At 42.0% G+C, this 15,022-nt stretch overlaps 1 protein-coding gene across 8 annotated transcripts in view; it reads left to right on the forward strand.

The window, feature by feature from the left end:
* ZNF76 (zinc finger protein 76) overlaps positions 1-15,022 on the forward strand; it is a 32,954-nt gene that overhangs the window by 2,669 nt on the left and 15,263 nt on the right. Inside the window, exon 2 of one of the 8 annotated variants that reach the window (XM_060615277.3) lies at positions 4,264-4,405. The exons of the other annotated variants lie outside the window; for them this stretch is intronic. The gene's annotated coding sequence lies outside the window, so the exon portion shown is untranslated. The remainder of the gene's footprint in view (positions 1-4,263; positions 4,406-15,022) is intronic. 8 annotated transcript variants of the gene reach the window in all.

Consider the following 15,022-nt stretch of genomic DNA (forward strand, 5'->3'; position numbering starts at 1 on the left):
TTCACGTTCTGTCCAGTATCCCCCTGAGATTCTGCCTCCTATATTCCCAGATCCCATGGCATCCTCCCCATTGTCATCAGTGATCTCCTTTACAAACCAGAATCTTCCCCTTTTTCCTCTCCCTGCATCCCTGCCCCTTCTCACAGTACCTTTTTCCATCCTTCCTCTTCTTTTTCTCCCAGCTGTTCTCACTTCACCCATTTTGATAACACTGATTATAATGCAAATGTCCCTCTCATCCCAACTCCTCCTTTTCCATTCTTCTGTGCATCTAACTCCAGGGCTGCGTAAATGACCCTGCCACTCTGAGCTCTCCTTCCTTCTCACACAGCACTGTGCAGCCAAACCTCACTGGTCCCTTTGGTTAGTCCAAGGAACTACACGCTTCTCTGGGAACTTCTGATTGTAGGTCACCATGATCACAGTCCTTTAGGTAGCAAGGAGAGAGAGAGAGAGAGATCTTGGAGACCCTTCTGAATTGATTTAGCCTCGTCTCCTGGACACACTCCCATGATCCTGTTCTGTTTCTGAAGTGGCTTGGTATATATGCCCTCAGGGTAGAATGCTTTGGAGTTGGTTTCTGCCTGCATTGAATTAGCCCCATTGTTTCTTCAGCTCTGGGAGGACTTTCAAGTGCCCTCCCACCGGAAGACTGGATGGTGAATAGCAAAATGTGACATTAAAGACCACATCCAAGAGTCTTTTCTGTAGGTCACCAAATTCCCAGGTCTCCTACAATATTCTTGTTGGCTATATAATAATACATAACAGCAGAGAGTAAAACTAGAGTTAAGGAAAGGGTAAACCCTGGGGTCTACAAATGGATCTTTTTTTTAAGATTTATTTATTTTTGGGAGAGAGAGAGAGAGAGAGGGAAGGAGAATGCAAGCGGGGAGGGTCAGAGAAAGGGAGACAGAAGATCCAAAGCAGGCTCTGCACTGACAGAAGAGAGCTCAGCATGGGGCTCGAGCTCTGGAGCCAGGAGATCATGACCCGAGCCAAAGTCTGAGCCACCCAGGTGCTCCCAAATTGATTTTTAAAAATAAGCTTTTGCCTTAGGCTTGTTTAATCTTTCTTAGGGCACAGGACGTATTCTGCCATGGATCTTAGTTATTTGTGTACTTCTCAACCTACTCCCTGGCTCCACTGTGATTTCCTTCAGAATAGCGGCTGGGTTTTCTTTATCTAATATCATCTTAATCTAGTGTCTGTATTATGAGGTAGTCAGTAATACTGACTGGATTGAATGAACTCAGAAATTCTGCATCAGATACAAACAAGTAAAAACAGTTTGCGTCTATGTTCATTTTGTAGCCACAACAACCCCCCTCCCCAAATCCCTCTAGACGCATAATGGGCAAGTCCCTTGATTTAAACAGTCTGGAATTTAGACACTTCCTTTTTTAGTCATTGGTTGCAAAAGGGAATGGGTGTAAGTACTTGTTTTCACTGTATGTTTGGTAAGACTAGAGAGATTGGTTGCCGCTGTTGATAGAATGCAATGGTTACAAGGCCAGGGTCTGTTATATACAGACCAGTTTTCAAGAAAACAGCAATGTGAAATTTTTACTGGGAGTTGCAAAGACGGTCCAGGAATAGGGGGAACCAGATTGGCAAAATGATGGTAATTGCCAAAGTTGTGGATTTGGGTTCATAGGATACGTTACACTGTTCTTTCTAGTTTTGTGTATGTTTGAAATCCCTAATAAAAGTTGGAAAAAAAAAAAAAGCTAGTTGAACAAGTGCAAATTTAGCACTGTTCCTTGGAAAACACCTCAACGCAAATGTTACTGAGTCAGTACTATTATCTAGGTTAAGTAGTATATTTAGTCTAACCTATCCCTGACCTTTTCTGTTTGTGAGATAGGGCGCTAAAAACAAAAATTAGCACCCTGCAGAATTTTGTACTTGGTGGCGCAGGAATTGTAACATCCTGGTAACCAGCACCTATTGCCCTGGAAGTGAGAAGGTGAAGGGAGTGGGGGGAGGTGAACGGGAGACCAGAGCTCAACTAGGGTCTTCCATTTTTGGCCTAAGGCCTTTAGATTACTGGGACATCTTAAAGGTATGGATGTTCATTCATTCACTCATTCATTCATTATTCCACAAATGTTTGGTGACTCCCTGCTAGAGGCCTGGTACTTTTCTAGTACCTGGAGACAGAGCAGTGAATAAAACAAAGTTCCTGGACTTAAGAAGCTCACCTGTTGGGGACAGGCATACAAAAACAAATAACAAGTAAAATTTATGTTGAGAAAATTAAGCAGAGAAGGGAGAGAGTTCCTGGAGTCAGTGTTAAATTTTAAATAGGTTGGTTAAGGAAGTTCTCACTGAAAAGGTAACATTTGAGCCAAAAAGTTAAGAGGGTGAGCCAAGCATATATCTGGGGGAAATGTGTTCCAGTCAGAGGGAACAGCAAGTGCAAAGGCCCCAGAGCAGGAGTATGCCTCGTATACTCTACATTCGAGGAACATAAAGGCGCCAGCCAGTATGGCTGCAGTAGTGTAAGAGAGGGGAAACAGCAGGAGAGATGTGGGAGCATGAGTGGATTGGTGGCAGGTCACATTAAGATTTTGTGCCTTGTGAGAGTGAAGCCATTGGAGGGCTCTAAACAGATGAGTGATGTGATCTGACATCCAGGATCATTCTGGCTGCATTGCTGAGAGTGACCCATAGAACGCAAGAGTGGAAGGAGGGAAACTGGTTAGGAGGCTACTCCAAGAGTCCAGGCAAGAGAAGTTGGTGGCTTGCATCCAAAGTAAAGCAGTGGAAAAGTGAGAAGTGGTTGGATTCTGGCTGTGTGTGTGTGTGTGTGTGTGTGCGTGGAGAGAGAGAGAGAGAGAGAGAGAGAGAGAGAGGAGCCACCAGATTTGCTGATGGCTTAGATATGGCATGTAAAAGAAACAGAAGAAGTTGAGGATGGCTCTCTCCTTTTTGGCCTGAGCAACTGAAGAATGGAGTTATCATTTAGTGAAATGGGGAAGCAGGAGGAGGGGTAGGTTGTGAGAAGAGATAGATAAGGAACTAACTTTTGAGTGTGTCAAGTTTCAGGTGCTTTTTGGGCATGGAGATGTTGCATAAGCCACTGGATACACAAGTTGTTAGACATGAGTAAATTTCTGCTCTCCTGAGAACTGAAAGAACACTGTTCCTGAGCAAGAGACAGGGCAGTACAGTAGAACACTGGCAGTTCAGGAGTGAGGCCTGGCTCTGCCACCTGCTAGCTGCGTGATCCTTTGGAACTTCTTCAGCAGTTCTGGCCTCCATATCTTCATCTGCAGAATGCCTGCATTAGACTAGAAACAAGCCATCTTCTCAGCCCACGCCCATTGTGAGAGTCCACGAATTCGTGCTCAGAGTAAACAAGATAACATATCTGTACATCGAAGAGCATTTTGAAAACTGCTGAGCCCTATGCCAGCTAGCAGTGTTGGTGTTAAGAATCCATCCTTCCTTTGCTAAAGTAATACCCAGTGAGTGCCTGCCGTGTGCTGGGCACAGAGGATACAGTGATGGAGAAGATGCAGCTGTGCCCTCGTGGAACAGTACAGACCAGCTGCCTGGTGCAGCTTCGCTGCTAAGTGCAGAGGAAACAGGCCAGACACCAGTGGTCTGGTGTGACATGAGCCAGGGAAAGCCTGTTACTGACTTGGGTCTGGGAAAACAGTGAACGTGGATGTCAGAGATGAAGCAAGATGATGTTTCAAGTGAGGCCAAGTGGTCATTGGGGCTGGGGCAGAGCTGGGGCAGAGCTAAGGCAGTGGGGCTCCGTTCCTTCCCTCCCTCATTCTTTCACTCAACGTTTACTCCTCTGTTGGGATCTTCTCTTAAGGAGCTCGTGGTTCTGGAGTAGATGGTTTCAAATCCAGCCTTGAGAGTTTCAATTAGAATGAATTCCCAGTAAGTGGAGCTGATTTAGGATTCAAATTTGAGCAAAGAGCTCAGTTGTGGACACATTCTTTGTTAGGTGCTGATTACGCCAAGTTATAAGCAGTATAACAGAAAGTAGGAGTGTGTTATTTTCCCCCTAGAAGAGTCCAATTTAAGGAAAACATACTGTGGCAGAGTAATCCCTTCACTGCATCTGGAAGCATAGTCGCTGTGCCATGTTTATCCATGTATCATTTAGATGTCAGTGTTTATATTGTAAGGAGAGTCTCTGACCAGCTAAACAAGAGCACAGGATACAGCCCATCTTCACTGACAGATCACCCACAAAATTTGTTTAGAGTAGATATGTAATCATCATCTTTCATTTAACAGAATGGGGAAATTTTGTCCTGGTGAGTGGAAAAAACCACTGAGATACAAATCCAAGTGCAGCAGAAGCTATTGTCTTTAACTGGTGGCCAAAAGCTACTGACGAAACCTTGGATGCCTCTTGCCCTGGCAGCGCTCAGTCAAGGTAGAGAACTATGTATTGATGTGAGGGTCTCACGGTTGTCTTTGTTTTGCCGGTAGAAGTGAAGGGCCTATTTAGGCTCCTCACTTACAGCTCAGAATCGGAAAAGATCTGTGATGTTGAATGTGACGTTCAAAGCCTCACAGCACATTAGATTGTCACCAGCTGGAAGTCAGAGCACTTCTTCTGGTGCCTCTGGGTTAACATTTACTCCTGGCTTGCCCTCAGTAAATGATTCATCTCCGAGAAGCACAGATAGAACTTGTTAGTTTGGTACTATTTCTCACTGTATCGCTCTTCATTTGTTGGGAGTCCCTGCTGCTTTGGGGTATTTGATAAAGCATGGCACCCATGCAGTTACGATAAGAACCAAGGACCTGGGGGCTCCTTGAGACTGTGGAACTGACCTGAGGCTTAGATGTCAAGGGTGTACCTGAGACCAGAGTTCTCTCTGTCTGAGAAAATCGTCCTCTCAACCTAAGAAGTACCGTCTGAAGCCACAGAAGCAGTGAGGGAGAAAGGCAGCCCCTGCCTAGCTACCACTTCAGCCAGACTGACCCTTGTAACCAGGCTGGGGACACACGTGCTAGAACCAACCTGTTCTCAGATCCTGTGCAGATTTGCTGTTGCCTCATGCTCAGCTTGGTCACCTTTCCATACGATCCATGAGCCGTGAAGCTAAAGTTTCAGGTTTGGTTTTGCTGCAAAGCTGTATAACAGAATCTATGCTGTCAGCACTGGACTAGCCATGCCTCACAAATGCAGAACCGTAGATATTCCTGTAGCCAACGAAAGGAATGCAAAGCATGCTTCCAGAGTTTCTTTTTTTGTTCATTTATTTATATTTGTTTATTTAACATATAAATACATTTGTGTATTTAACATTCATGAGGCTAACTTTTTTTTTTTTTTTTTTTTTTGGTCTGTAAGTCCAGTGAAAAGTCGTCCTTCTGTTGCTATTCCCCAGTCACTCTGTTACCCTTCTGCACGCAACCCTACTTAGTAATTTCTTGATTGTCTTTCTACAGATTTTTGCATGCCAGTGGCAGCATACAGAAGGCATTGTTTTATATTTTGCCATTTTTTAAATTTAATATTTTTGGGGGATCTTTGTGTGTTTGTATGTAAGGACCTTCCTCATTTAACTATGTCTACATAGTATAGAAATTCCATATTGATAGACATTTATGCTGCTTTTAATGTTTTTGCTATTACTGCATACAGGGATGCCATGACGAACCTTAGACCTGTGCCATTTTCCACATGTTCTGTCTACATACATACATACATGTCATACATGACCTATCTGCTGGGTCAGATGGTAGGCACATTTGTACTTCTGATTGATACTGCCACATTGCCCTACACAGAGTTCGTACCCATGTATACTCTGCCCCTCCCCACCCGTCCCCAGCAAGGTAAGACTCTGCCTGTTTCCCCACAGCCTCATGGACATTGCTCTGAGTGAAGAATATACAGATTCCCCAGAGATCACCATAGGATACTGAATGATAGGGCCCCACCATGACACTCTATGCCACAAGACATACAAAGCACAACACAGCCCAGTTTGAGGAATACCACATTTATTTTTTTTTTAATGTTTATGTATTTTTGAGAGAGAGAGAGAGAGACAGACCATGAGCAGGGGAGGGGCAGAGAGAGAGGGAGACACAGAATCTGAAGCAGGCTCCAGGCTCCGAGCTGTCAGCACAGAGCCTGACGTGGGGCTCGACCTCACGAACTGTGAGATCATGACCTGAGCCGAAGTTGGACACTCAACCGACTGAGCCACCCAGGCACCCCGAGGAATACCACATTTAAAAACAACTGCTAGACCTCTTGTGGTTAGAAAGAAGGAAAATTCTAGAGGAAGAAGTTCCCTACCTTAGTCCTTAGACTGCATGAATTAAAGGAGGAATGTCTTTCTCTGCAGGACATCAGAGGGATGAGGTACAGCTAGTGATGGGCAGGCTGTGGGAAGAATAAAAGGAAACCCCAAGAGGGAGGAGCTGATAACCAAGCAAATGTGTTTAGTGTCCAATGGAGAAGCACCTCTCTACTCCATGCTGGTATCTTTCCATTCCAGCGACTTTTTTTTTTTTTTTTTTAAGGTTATACCCCGTTCATTTCTTTTTGGCCTCTTTTCCTCTCCTCTCACTTGGAGTTTAGGTTTCTGCAAGTTGAAACTGAGTGAATGTTCAACCTTATGTCTCACTACTTAGTGTTAGTTTGTTGACTTTCTTCCATTAATCCAGATGGTCTTCATGGTTCTTATTTAAAAGGCTTAAGCATCCTGTGCAAGTAGTGCTGTTTTCTGTGCATTCTCTTTGTGGAATAAATTATGAAGATGAGGTTCTTAGATCTCAGATTCTGAACCTTTCCTCGTGGGGTTAACCCCTGGTGGGGTTAAGCATTGATGGTTTGCCCTGGAGAGCCTGGAGCTGTCTCTAGTGCCATCTCCAATGCACATTTGTGCCTGCCTCCTGGCCTTGCCAACACTGATGTTTGGATTTTTGTTTTTATTAATAGAGTCTATTGCTTAGAGCATTTTTAGGTTTATGGAAACATTGAATAGAAAATGCAGACAGTTCCCATATACTCCCCTCCCTGCCCCAGTTCCCAGTTTTTCCTATTATTAACATCTTGCATTAGTGTGGTATATTTGCTACAATTGATGAACTAGTATTGACGTATTATTATTAACTGAAGTTCATGGTTTACATTATGGTTCATTCTTTGTGCTATATATTCTATGGGTTTTGTCAAATATACAACGTCAGATATATGTCCACCATTACAGTATCCTACAGAATCATTTCACTGCCCTAAAAATGCCCTGTGCTCCATCTGTTCATCCTTCCTCTCTCCCCCTGCACCCCTGGCAAGCACTGATACTTTTATTGTCTCTACAGTTTTACCTTTTCCAGAAGTTATGTAGTTGGAAACATACTGTATGTAGTCTTTTCAGATTGGCTTCTTTCACTTAGCAAAATGCATTTAAGTTTCCTCTATGTCTTTTCATGACTTAGTGGCTTTTTTCTTTTTCTTTCTTTCTTTCTTTCTTTCTTTCTTTCTTTCTTTCAGAGAGAGCGAGTGAGCACAAGTGGAGGCAGGGGCAGAGGCAGAGGGAGAGGGAGAGAATCTTAAGCAGGCTCCAAGCCCAACACAGAGCCTGACATGGGTCTCCATCTCACAACCATTGAGACCATAACCTGAGCCAAAATCAAGAGTCAGACGCTTAACCAACTGAACTACCTAGGTGCCCCAGTCGTTCTTTTTATCACTGAATGATATTCCATTGTCTGGATATACCACAGTTTTGTGTATTGAAGGACATCTTAGTTGCTTCCAGCCTTTGGCAATTATGAATAAAGCTGCTATAAACATCCATGTGCTAGTTTTCTGTGGATATAAGTTTTCAACTCATTTAGGAGTAGGAATGCTGGATCATTTGGTAAGACTGTTTAATTTTGTAAAAAACTGCCCAACTGTCTTCCAGAGTACTGTTTTGCGGTACCATTTTGCATCCCTACCAGCAATGAATAAAAGTTCCTGTTCCTCCACATCCTTGCCAACACTTAGTGTTATTGCTGTTTTGGATTTGGGCTATTCTGATAGGCGTGTAGTGGTATCTCATTGTTTACTGGATATTAATACTTTGATTTATGGTAATTGAGTAAATATATACCACCATGATTATTCTTTCTTGTAGTTTAATTACTAATGACAGTGAACCTTTTTTGTATTATTTATTTACTATTAGTGTTTTTGCTTATATGAATTCATATTATAGCCTTATTTGTCTAGTGGGAATTTGAGACTGTTATTGGAGGTTTGTATATGTCTGCATGTGTTTTTTTTTCACCTAATTTTTTTTTGTTGTGGTAAAATACATGTAAAAAAAAATTACCATCTTAACCATTGTTAAGTGTATATTTAAGTTGCATGTGTTTTTAATATCGTGTCTTATGTTTTCTTTCTTCAATATTTTCCCCAATGTTGATTTTTTTTTTTTTAAACCTAACTCTTCTTTTGCCTTGATTTTTGATTCAGAAGCTAAAACTACCTTCTCTTCCTAGTTGAGATTTGGGTATTGTTCCATTTTGATGAACTGATGGCATAAATTTAACCTTTTTGTCCCAGGGTGATGTTTTTTAAATAACACTATGTACCTAAATAACTATGATGATCCAGTTCCTCCTGATGGCTGATGGCATGTTTCATTTTCAAATAGCCCTTCTCAAGCCAGCAGTGACCCCAGGCTGAATTCCAGAAACAAGTCCGATGTAACTTGATAATATCTGTATTAATTTGCATATTGGTATAATGTACACCCATTGTACACCCCCTCCAAAATGACTTTATTCTGGACTTTTTTTCAGTGGACTAAAGGTGGATTTGAAATAGCCGTGATTCTGTGTTGGGTGTTTACGAGCTAAGGTGTTAAAATTCTTAAACTTATGACTGAAAATTAAGTTTTTAAGTTACCTGTTTTAGTTTAAATGAATTCTGTTCTGCAGTAAAGAGGTCTGCATTTTCATTGCCCTTTTGGAATTAAAAATAATCCGTTTTGCCTAATTACTCTTTTCTGTGACTAATTCAAATCTATAAAATTGTAGTAGCTAAATAGGAACCACACTAAAAAGTGATTTGGGCTTTTAAAATCACTGTGCCATTTGCAAAGAGATGTTTAGCTGATGTTTTAAATGTGTGCAAGTTTCTGTTATTAATTTCCTGTTTTCTCTTTAGTGTTTGGAAACCCACAGAACCAAGCCTCTTTCACCAAGGTTTTTGTGTGTGCATTGAAGTCTTTTTCTATAATAACAAATACTGAATCGTTTTACTACAGCTCTTCCAAATCTGGTTCTAATTTGTTTGCCACTTGACTTGCTGAGCCTCTGTCTCTTCCAACCTAATGTCACTTTTTCCTCTCTGAGAACTTTTATTTCCAAATGAGGAATTTTCTGAGCGAAAATTAAGTCTTTTCTTCCCCCCAAAGTTGAACATTCTTCTCTTGCCAAGTGAATATTTTGTTTTTTGGGTTTTTTTCCTTTTTTTGGCTTTAAATACAGTTGCCCTCTGGGCTGGCTGAAGCAGAGTACAGAAAGCCTTATTTCAAATGTCCGAGGAGTTTGGACTGGCAGAAAATGATGGAATAGTGAACAGGTGCCTGTAGTCAAGGCAAAGCCTAGCTTGCGTGTGGATCAGATTAGATCTGAACCGTGCCAAAGTGGAGAAACACAAATATGTGGCTACTGTTTAGTTTCCTGTCTTTCATAACCCTTATTTTTCTGCTTTGAGGAGATAATTGAAGCACATCTTGTTTCGTGGAAAGACCTAAAGATCCAAAGTATTTGAAAAGCTTTTCCAAATGTTATCTCTTCCAGATAAATTATAATTTATGTTTTTACATTAGGAAACATTTATATATTATGAAGCCAGAGGGCTATTTCCTGCATCAGAGCCAGGTTAAGTTCTTTTTTTCTTTTTTTTTTTTTTTTTATGTTCTATTTATTTTTGAGAGAGCACAAGCCGGGGAGGGTCAGAGAGAGGGGAACAGAGGATCTGAAGCAGGCTCCGCACTGACAGCAGTGAGCCTGACATGGGGCTGACAGCACCGAGAACCAATGTGGGGCTTGAACTCACGAACTGCGAGATCATGACCTGAGCCAAAGTCGTACACACAACTGACTGAGCCGCCCAGGTGTCCCATGTTCATTTTAAAAAGTCAACAAACAGAAGCTGGCTGCAAGTTATGGTAGAGTCCAAAATACTTCCTTTTCTTTTAAAAATTTTTAAGTTCATTTATTTTGAGATAGAGAAGTGGGAAGGGGCAAAAGAGAGGGAGAGAGAATCCCAAGCAGGCTCTGTGCTGACAGTGCTGGGCTCGAATTCACAAACTTGAGATCAAGACCTGAGCTGAAACCAAGAGTCAGGCACTTAACCAACTGAGCCACCCAGGCACCCCAGGAGTACTTCCTTTTCATTTCTACCCTTTATCATGGCTATTATCCACCCCTCCCCCAGCCCCCAGTCTGTCTCTCCCTAATACCCAGCTTAGGTCACTGGGGGGCTGGCAAACCTTATACCCTACAAGGAGAAAACAGAGCAGCTGCCCCTGCTCCCCCTCCATCCTTTCTCAAAAGGCCACAGGAGTTATGAATCTGAAATGTCAAGTGCAGGCAGGAAATGCTCAGTCACAGCCATCCTGAGACAGTGACAAGCCTCTCTTTGGCCCTGCCAGTATCATTGTTGTTAGTTCAGTACTGGCACAGAAGGATTCAGAGTAGAGCATCGATTCACAAAGGCAAGGGAGAAAAATGGCAATCAGACACTTGTATATGCCTGGCAGCCACAAAACACCTTCTCACCACCCGCAGCCAGGCTCTGTTGGAAGGCAGCATCGGAGATCAGGAAAAGTTACAGAGCAAGAGTTGACTGTTTTAAAGGTTTATATTATGGGCTTAAGGAGGAAAATTGAATATTTAGCCTGCACATGAGAACATGTAAAAGAGTGGAGATTTGTTTTCTTTGAGTCTAAGAAGCGTTATTTTGGGAAATGTGGCTACCAGCTATTCCCTTTTTCCATTGTGGTCAGGTCCAGGAGGACTGGGTCTAAGTTACAGTGGGTGAGATGAAAGTTAAACAATCAATAGTCAAGTGTTTTGAGTGCTGACATTGTGTCACACTATATTAGCAGAAGGAAGAAATGCACCAGATATTGAGAGGTATGGACTCTGGGGCCGGCCAGTCTGGCTTTGAATCCTGGCTTCCGCACTTACTAGCTGTGGGACCTTGGAATAAATTACGTCTAAGCCTTGGTCACTGCATCCATAAAATGGAAATAATGTACCTGTTTCTGTGTAGGGTTATTTTTAAGATTTTGAAAGAGTTAATTAATATAGGGGCACCTAGGTGGCTCAATCCAGTTAAACATCTGACTCCTGATTTCAGCTCAGATCATGATCTCATGGTTCGTGAGTTCAAACCCCGCATCAGGCTCTGTGCTCTCAGCTCAGAGCCTGCTTGGGATTCTCTCTTTCTCCCTCTCTCTGCCCCTCCCCTGCTCGTGTGCCCATGCACTCTCTCCCTCTCTCAAAAAAAAAAAAAAAAAAAATTAGAAACCATTTCTGCAGATTCCTAGTACAGGGCTCTTTCCACTATTTGGCTACGTTTAAGAATACCCATTGCTTCAAAAGCATTTCTCTTTAGGTTTTTCTTCCATCCCCCTCCGCAGAGCCAGTTTTTCTTGGGTACTTCTTATGTGGCAGCACTGTGCTAAATGCTGACATATGTGACCTTATTTAATCCTTACAGCAATCTGTGAAGGTGCTATTATTATCCCCATTTTTTTACAAGTGGAATCTGAAGCTCATAGAGGTTCAGTTACTTGCCCAAGGGTACACAGCTTCAAAGAGGTAGAACCTGGGTTAGAGCCCAGGCTGTCTGACTCCAGAACCTGCGTTCTTAACCATGCCACAGGTTTTCCTCAGAATGTCTCAATAGAGTACAGATGTGCTGAATTAAACCACCTATTGCAGCAGCAGCCACAGGAGCCAGCCATAAAGATTTGAGGCCATTTTGTAATCCTTTTTCAACCCATAATCTGCTTTGTTTCCAGACCTAGGTCTCATATGCATCCTTTTTCTGACAATGCTGTTAACAGAAGCAGGGTACCAAAAGAATTTCTCTCCCTGCTTAAGACTCTGAAGGTCGAGGGTCATGGAGCAGACCAAGAGAGGCCAGGACCAGAGCTTGTGGTTATCAAGGCTCTGGGCAAGGTTGGGGTCACTGCCAGGAACCTAGTAGACCAGATAATATGGGTCAGATGTCAGAATTCCCATCTAGACCAGTGGTGCTTTACCTTTAATTCCTGTAAGACTCTCATGACAATCTTAAACTCCCTTCTTTTCAGAAAAATGCACAAGCTCACATGCCAAAAAAGTGTTTTCAGGTCGCCAGACCTAAAAACGCCCGTCTAAAAACCTCTGTACTAGGCTACAGAGTAAAGTATATGACAGCATACTCTGGAGCTAGATAGCCTGGATTCAAAATCCTCTTCTCATACTTACTACCTGTGCAACCTTGAGCCAAGTTACTTAGTGTCTTAGGCTTCAATTCCCTCAACTATGAAGTGAGGATAATACTATTTAATTACAGGATCGTTGTGAGGATTAAATGAGTTACTATATATAAAATGCCTAGTACACAGTTAGCTCTACAGCACTGTTCACTATTACTGCTAGTAGTACCTTGGCCCATTCAGTAAATGTTTATGGATAGTGGGGACACCAAGTCTAAAGGAGAACATCCCAACAGGTGTGTCACAAGTAGGCTATAGTCATGTAGACCCGCTCAGCCTTGGGCCTGCCAGAACCCCAGCTGGTTGCTCCTGGCTTCGAATAGCAGCATCTGCCATATACAAATATCCTTCTCTCTGGGTGCCCTGATGTGAAAACAGTTTGGGCAGCACTAATTGAAATCAGTGAGAATCAAGTAGGCAGTCCAAATCCCAAGTCCAGGGGGTTTCTGTGGATGGGTGGCAATAAGAATCTTCACTGCTAAACCTAGAACAAGGCTTCATAAGTCTGGGCTCTGGCTCAAGCAGGCTGTATGCCAGTACAAAGGAAGTCCTGCCAGCAGGACGCTACAGCACATCCCTCCCTGCACACAAGGACCCGGTGAGTCACTCCACAAGGATTTGTGGAGAGCCCACAGTGAACCAAAAACCAGGCTGGGGCCCAAAGTCTTGTGTGGGCAACAAATGTTAAAGAGGTAGTGATAAGTACTGAAGTAGGACTCTAGTGTGAGTACCAGGAAGAGGTAGCGCCCAGGGCTGCAGGGATTTATCATGGCTGGGAGCCATGCTGACAAGGTGGAGTCCAAGGACCATAGCAAGCTACTCAAGAGTTTGATCAAGGAAGTAGCGGATGTAGACTTGTACTTTTTTTTTTTTCTTTTTAAGTTTATTTATTTTGAGAGAGAGGGAGAGAGAATCCCTAGCAGGCTCCGCACTGTCAGCACAGAGCCTGAGGTGGAGCTGGAAGTCACAAACCATGAGATCATGACCTGAGCTGAAATCAAGAGTAGGATGCTTAATGGACTGAGCCATCCAGATGCCCCTGTACTTTTTCTTAAGGGCACTCTGACACAGTATTACAAAGTGAATAGGAAACAGGCAAGAGTTTATTTGAGGACATACTTTAGGAGGCTCTTAACAATGGTAAGATGTGAGAGGTGATACTCACCTGAAATAGGTACATATACTTCTTAAGTTTTTTAAAATTGTTTTTAATTGAGGTGTAATTGACATACAACATTATACTAAGTTTTGGGTTGTAGAACATAGTGACTTAATATTTGTATATATTGTGAAATTATCACCACAGTTAGTTTAGTTAATATCCCTCACCATATATAATTGCAGACTTTCTCTCTTGTGTTTAGAACTTTTAAGATTTATTCTCTTAGCAACTGCCAAATACGCAACACAGTATTGTTATTAACTATGGTCAATCATGCTATACATTACATCCCCGTGATTTGCTTATTTTATAACTGGAAATTTGTACCTTTTGACTCTCTTTATCCATTTTGCCCACCCCTGACCCTTGCCTCTGGCAACCACCAATCTGTTCTCTGTATCTATGAGTTTGGGTGTTTGGAGTCTTTTTTTTTAAAGACACTTCTGAGTTAGCTCATACGGTATTTGTCTTTGACTTACTTCACTTAGCATAATACCATCTAGGTCCATCCATGTTATCACAGGTGGCAAGATTTCCTTTTTTTATGGCTAAATAATATCCCATTTTATATATGCTCCACATTTTCTTTATCCATTCATCCATCCATAGACACTTAAGTATTTTCCATGTCTTGGCTATTGTAAATAATGCTCGATGCTTTTATTTTTTTTGAAGTTAGTGTTTTTATTTTCTTTGGATAAAAATCCAGAAGTGGAATTGCTGGATCATATGGTAGTTTTATTTTTAATTTTTTGAGGAAGCTCCATACTGTTTTCCACTTTATACCAATTTCCACTCCCACCAACAGTGCACAAGGGTTCCGTTTTCTCCGCATCCTTCCCAACGCTTGTTATTTTGCGTCTTTTGATAATAGCCATTATAACAGGTATGAAGTGAGATCTCATTATGGCTTTGATTTGCAATTCTTTGGTGATTAGGGATGTTGAGCATCTTTTTATGTACCTGTTGTCCATCTGGATGTGTTCTTTGGAAAAATATTTATTCAGGTCCTGCCCTTTTTTAATCAGATTGTTTGGTTTCTTGGTGTTGACTTATATAAGTTCTTTATTTTGGATATTAACCCCTTATTGGATATATGATTTGCAGATATTTTCACCCATTCGGTAGGTTGCCTTTTCATTTTGTTGATGATTTCCTCTGCTGTGCAGACACTTTTTAGTTTGATACAGTCCCACTTATTTATTTTCACTTTTGTTGCCTTTGCTTTGGGTGTCAGACCCAAAAAAATTAGAACCAAGACCATGTCACGGAGCTTATGACCTATGTTTTCTTCTAGGAGTTTTATGGTTTCACGTCTTGCATTCAAGTCTTTAATCCATTTTGAGTTAATTTTTGTGTATGGTGTCAGATA

The sequence above is a fragment of the Panthera onca genome, chromosome B2 (genome assembly GCF_046562875.1).
Source record: "Panthera onca isolate mPanOnc1 chromosome B2, mPanOnc1 haplotype 2, whole genome shotgun sequence".
In the NCBI taxonomy this organism is placed as follows: Eukaryota; Metazoa; Chordata; class Mammalia; order Carnivora; family Felidae; genus Panthera; species Panthera onca.